Source organism: Carcharhinus amblyrhynchos, chromosome 28 (genome assembly GCF_965287045.1).
Source record: "Carcharhinus amblyrhynchos chromosome 28, sCarAmb.v2.hapA, whole genome shotgun sequence".
Taxonomy (NCBI): Eukaryota; Metazoa; Chordata; class Chondrichthyes; order Carcharhiniformes; family Carcharhinidae; genus Carcharhinus; species Carcharhinus amblyrhynchos.
The window spans coordinates 22,275,275-22,281,274 of NC_137351.1; positions in this window are offsets into that span (position 1 = coordinate 22,275,275).

A 6,000-nucleotide genomic window follows, 5' to 3' on the forward strand; every position below is an offset into this window, starting at 1 on the left:
GGTGTGATGCCAGGGGTATAAACCATATGTCCCGATGACTGGTGGATCCTATCAAACAGCATTTCCCTATTGCTGTTCACAAAGGCAAAGTACTGACTGTACTCAACCAGCTTGTGATTGTAAAACCCAGACATAGTGTCCAACATCAGGCGGAATTCGATGATTGGACATGTTACGAAGAGGATACTGATCTCTCTGAGAACTAACATTCACCTACTCAAAGAGAAGTACCTCCCTTCATAATCTGTTAAAAAGTGTGTGAATAGCTGGATGATCCTCAGAATGTGGGATATACTGTCCATAATCCTAGCCCTTATTTTTAATAGCCTGCTGTATACTGGGATGGTTCTTTTAGATATTGAGGAGTTTCCATCTTTCAAAAGGTGACAAGATACACTTGTGCAATTATAGGCCTTTGAATTTGACCTCTATAATTTGGGCTTGATAGAATCATTAAGGATACAGTGTATGATTGTTTGCTAGAAAGGGGTATATTAGCAACATTCATAACACCACAACTTTGGACACTAAGGGACAATTTAGCATGGTTGATCCACCTAACCTACACATCTTTGGAGTGTGGGAGGAAGCCTGAGCACCCAGAGGAAACCCACGCAGACACTGGGAGAATGTGCAAACACCACACAGACAATGATCCGATGCCAGAATTCAACTCAGGCCCCTGGTGTTGTGAGGCAGCAATGCTAACAACTGTGCCACCGTGCTATCCTCGGGTGATGTACAGACAATGGTAGGAAGAAGGAATTATCGGCTGTCTTCCTGCAAACCCGTCATCCCAAGGCCTCATATCTGAAGACAGCCCTTCGGTGTTTCAGAATTGACATGTCTATGGCCTACACCTTTCCTCCAGTTTCAAGACCCTGCACTAATCCAGTGCCCAGCATCTTCACTCAAGGTGAGACCACGACTTAGGCTGAATGATAATCCTGCCTAAATGGGAAGTCTGTATAATTAAAATGGACCCTCAATGAACATGTTCAGTCAACCCATACAACATTTTCATTCCATCAATATCTGAATGTACAAATTTGTTCTTAAGTCAATATAGTAAAACAAGGTGTCTTGGAAGGAAAAATCTCAAACAATTTCCCATTTTCTTCCATTGATTTCAGATTATTTCAGGTGATTTATTCTGAATAGGAAGGTAGGGGTAGGAGAAGGTCAGTTGAGCCTGTTCTGCCATTCAAGGAGTTCATGGTTGATCCATATGTTAGCTCCATCCATCTGCCTTGGTTTTATATCCTATTGACTTTAATTTTAAAATTATGAATCGAGTTGTCAACTGCTACTATCATGGGAGAGAGTTCCTCACTTTTGCAATCCTTTGCATGAAGGACTGTTTCCTGTCTTCTCCCCTGAATGTCTCTGATTTGATTACGTTCTCCTGTCCCCACACCAGCGGGAAATATTCCTCTCCGTCCATCCTATCAATTGGTTTTAAAATCCCTATGGACGTCAGTCAAATCATCTTTCTATAATGGAGGGCATTAGCTATGAGGAGAGGTTGGAGAAACTTGGTTTGTTCTCACAGGAACGACAGAGGTTGAGGGGCCTGATAGAAGTCTACAAGATTATGAGAGGCATGGATAGAGTGGATAGTCAGAAGCTTTTTCCCAGAGTGGAAGAGTCTATTATTCCAGGGCATATATTTAAGGTGTGAGGGGCAAGGTTTAAAGGAGAAGGACGAGGCAAGCATTTTACACAGAGGGTGGTGCGTGCCTGGAACTTGCAGCCAGGGGAGGAAGTGGAAGCAGTGACTTTTAGGAGGCATCTGGACAAATACATGAATAGGATGGGAATGGAAGGATATAGTCCGCGGAAGGATAGGGGGGTTTTAATTCAGTTGGGCGATGTGGTTGGTGCAGTGCTGGAAGGCCTAAGGGCCTGTTCCTGTGCTGTAATTTACTTCGTTCTTTGTAATCCAAAAATTGACATGACCGTAACCACTCCTCATAATTTAACCCTTTGTGTCTGCTCATTATAGGCACAGCGGTCACTCTGCGGGAATCTCAGCCCCCAGATTAGTTTCAATTGAAGCATTATTGAAGCATCGCTAAAATAAAACATGCTGGGGAGCACTTGCTTTCCACACTAATTGTATGCCAGTTGATATAACTCATTTGCTTCTGCACAAATCTTTCAGTTGCTAACATGCACTGTACATTCTGAAAAGAATTTATCTGAGTAATAAGCAACGCAATGCCCAAGTTCCCTGAATATTGGCATTTACATCAGTTTGCAAAATTGGGTATCAAAATAACGATGATGCTTCATGTTAACTTATTAAATTGAATGAATTAAAGCTGTTTCAATCAATCAAAGCTATCAGTTGATTATCTTAGAAATCCTACAGTGCAAAAGGAGGCCATTTGGCCAATCGAGTCTGCACTGACCACAATCCCACCTAGACTCTACCCCCATATCCCTACGTATTTACCCACTAATCCCTCTAACCTACCCATCTCATGACCTAAGCGGCAATTTTTAACATGGTCAATCAACCTAACCCGCACATCTTTGGACTGTGGGAGGAAACCAGAGCACCCGGAGGAAACCCACGCAAACACGAGGAGAATGTGCAAACTCCACACAGACAGTGACCCAAGGCGGGAATTGAACCCTGGAGCTGTGAAGCAGCAGTGCTAACCACTATGCTACCGTACCAATTATATAAAATAAATATATTGGCACAATATTTGCTTCATGTGCAGGCATCACGATGCTTGACTGATTCAAAGGAAAAGTGAACAGCTTCAAACATAATGGCCGGAATTTTCCAGCCATTCACACCTCTCGGACATGACAAGCAAGGATGGAAGACTTAGGTGCTCAGCCCAAGTCTCTCTTCACTGCAGTGGGACTGAAGAATCCCATTGGCTGGAAAATTTTGGTCAACATTAAACAGTTATAAACTGTATCATACAGTAGACAATGTGCCAAATGAATGTGGAAAGAGCGGGGTAATTAACTTCCAAACAATAACCAGAAGACTTTGAGAACAATGATTTAACATTGAAAAAGAGACAACTAATTGAAATCAATCAAAATATTTGCTTGTCCCCTTCTTGGTTCATCAGTTGAGCTGTCCTGTTACTACAGGGAACAGGATTTGTATTGTAGTATGTACCAGGGAACCATAGAATGGTTATAGTAGAGAAGGAAGATATTAAGATCACTATTTCCATGACACCTCTCTACAAGAGCAACTCAACTTGTCCCATTCCTCTGCTCTTTTCCAGTAGCCCTGGGTTACTTTTCTCTTTAGGTGTTTATCCAATTCCCTTTCCAAAGCCAAGACTGAATCTTCCTCCACCACACTCTCCAGCAGTGCATTTAAAAAAGTTTCTCCTCATGTTGCTGTTGGTTCTTTTACCAACTACCTTATGTTGGTGCCTTCTGGTTCTTGATCCTTCCGCCAATGGGAGCACTTTCTCCCTAGCCACTCAGCCTGGATCCTCAATTGGCGGCACAGTGGTTAGCACTGCTTTCTCACAGCGCCAGCGACCCAGGTTCACTTCCAGCCATTCCAGACCTTCTGTGTGGAGTTTGTACATTCTCTGCCTGAGTTTCATCTGATTTCCTCCGATTGTCAAAGGATGTGCAGGATAGGTGGATTGACCATGTGAAATTGCCCTTTAGTGTCCCAAGATGTGTAGGTTGGGGGGATTAGCAGAATAAATGTGTGGGGTTACGGGAATAGGGCAGGGGGATAAGATGCTCTGTTGGAGAGTCAGTGCAGACTCAATGGGCCGAATGACGTCTTTCTGCACTGTAGCGATTCTATGATTCGATGATCAGCTGGTGCAGTCTCCATGGCAACATCTCTGTCAGAGTCCACTTGTCAACCAATCAATTTATTATACAAGTTGTTCGTTTCCTCTCATACTGGTATTCTTGTGAAGTGTCCTGATGAGTGCAAGATAAAAAGCTTCCACATGCCTCTATTTTCAGCAATATTCAAGTTCTGAACAACCAAACGACTAATCCTGATTGTGCTAATAATTACATTGAAATCCAATTTAAGACTGTCGGTTAGGCTCTCTTAAATATGCTTCAAGCCACATATATTCACATACAGGGCCCTGCCCTTGGCAGATAGAAGATTGCCCTTTTTCCAACCAAGCCAAACCATGGAGGATAGCCATTCCCTGGTTCATTCCTCATGACAATGCCTTGACCAAACACAGTCGTCTTGCTGGGCTTGAATTTAGAGAAAAGCTCGGCAGTTAACTATCCTCTATTGCATGGCAACACTTCTATCAAAGTCCACTTGCCAACCAAACAGGACTCTCTTCTCATGTAGGATAATTTTTTTTTCCTTTTACTGTTGCAAGCTGTACTGATGAGTGCACGATGAAAATCTTTGATTGCATGTCTCTTTTTTTCAGCAATACTCAAGTTAGCCTTTGTAACCCTGAAAGATCATCTTAACCACCGTTCCACTGCAGCATAATAATACGCTTGTCTGAATTTTACATGGGGGCATGGACTTGTTCCCTGTCCAATAAGTCAGGGGTGAGTTTACCTCTGCTTAGCAGGGCCATTTGCGGACATTTTCTGGCACTTGAGCTCAGGATGAGACTTCTGACCCAATTGTGAGGATGTCCCACCTCCAAACATTACTGGCCAAACGAATGATTGCACTGGCGCAAACACCTCCCACGGCTGGTAGAATTCCCATGGTGGTGAGTGGGAAGTCAGCCATCCCACTTATCCCAGCCAAAAGTGGGATGGCTGATGCGTCTCCTGCCATTGGCTACCTGCCTGCACTGGAATGTTGCCAATGTGCCACCACCATGCCACACTACCTTGGCATGGTGGCACAGTGGTTAGAACTGCTGTCTCACAGCTCCAGGAACCTCCGTTCAATTCCTGTCTTGGGTCACTGTCTGGGTGGAGTCTGTCCATCCTCCCCGTGTCTGCGTGGGTTCCTCTTGGTGTTCCGTTTTCCTCCCACAGTCCAAAAATTTGCGGGTTAGGTGGATTGGCCATGCTCAATTGCCCTTAGTGTCAGAGGGTCTAGCTAGGGTAAATGCATGGGGTTATGGGGTAGGGCCTGGATGGGATTGTGGTCAGTGCAGACTTGATGGGCTGAATGACCTTCTTCTGCACTGTAAGATTTGATGATTCTACCTCTACTTTTCAAACTGCCCCAGGTTGAGGTGTCATATACAATAGCGACCATTGTGTATTACAGACTATAAACCCTCCCTACATTTTAAAATTATACCAACTGACTTGTAACTAAGAACATGAAAAATAATTCTTACTAATATCCTATTACCAAATTACACAAGACTCCCTGTGGGATTTCATCTTACAGGATATGCAATACTGTGTTATACAAATGATTACTAGCCTGAAACAAAAACAAAAAATGCTGGGAAATCTCAGCTGGTCTGACAGCATCTGTGGAGAGAGACTAAAAGGAATGTTTTGAGTCTGGACGACCCTTCGTCAGAGCTGAAGACAAAGAAAATAGAACGAGATTTATCTCCACAGATGCTGCCAGACCTGCTGAGATTTTCCGACATTTAGTGTTTTTGTTTCAGATTGCAGCGTCCGCAGTATTTTGCCTTCATCTTAATCATTAGCCTGCATCATTTTAATATATAGTAAGAAGTCTCACAGCACCAGGTTAAAGTCCAACAGGTTTATTTGGAATACCAAGCTTTTGGAGCACTGCTACTTCTTCAGGTGAGTGGAGGTAGGTTCACAAACACGGCAGATATAGGCAAAGACACAATAGCAAGATAATTACAGATTAGAATGTGAAGAGTGGTTGGAATGCGAGTCTTAACAGGCAATCGAGTCTTTGCAGGTACAGAAAGTGTGAGTGGAGAGAGGGTTAAGAGGTGTGAATTGTCTTGAGCCAGGACAGGTAGTGAGATTTTGCAAGCCCAGGCCAAATGGTGGGGGTTACATGTTGTGTGACATGAACCCAAGATTCTGGTTGAGGCCGTCCTCATGTGTGTGGAA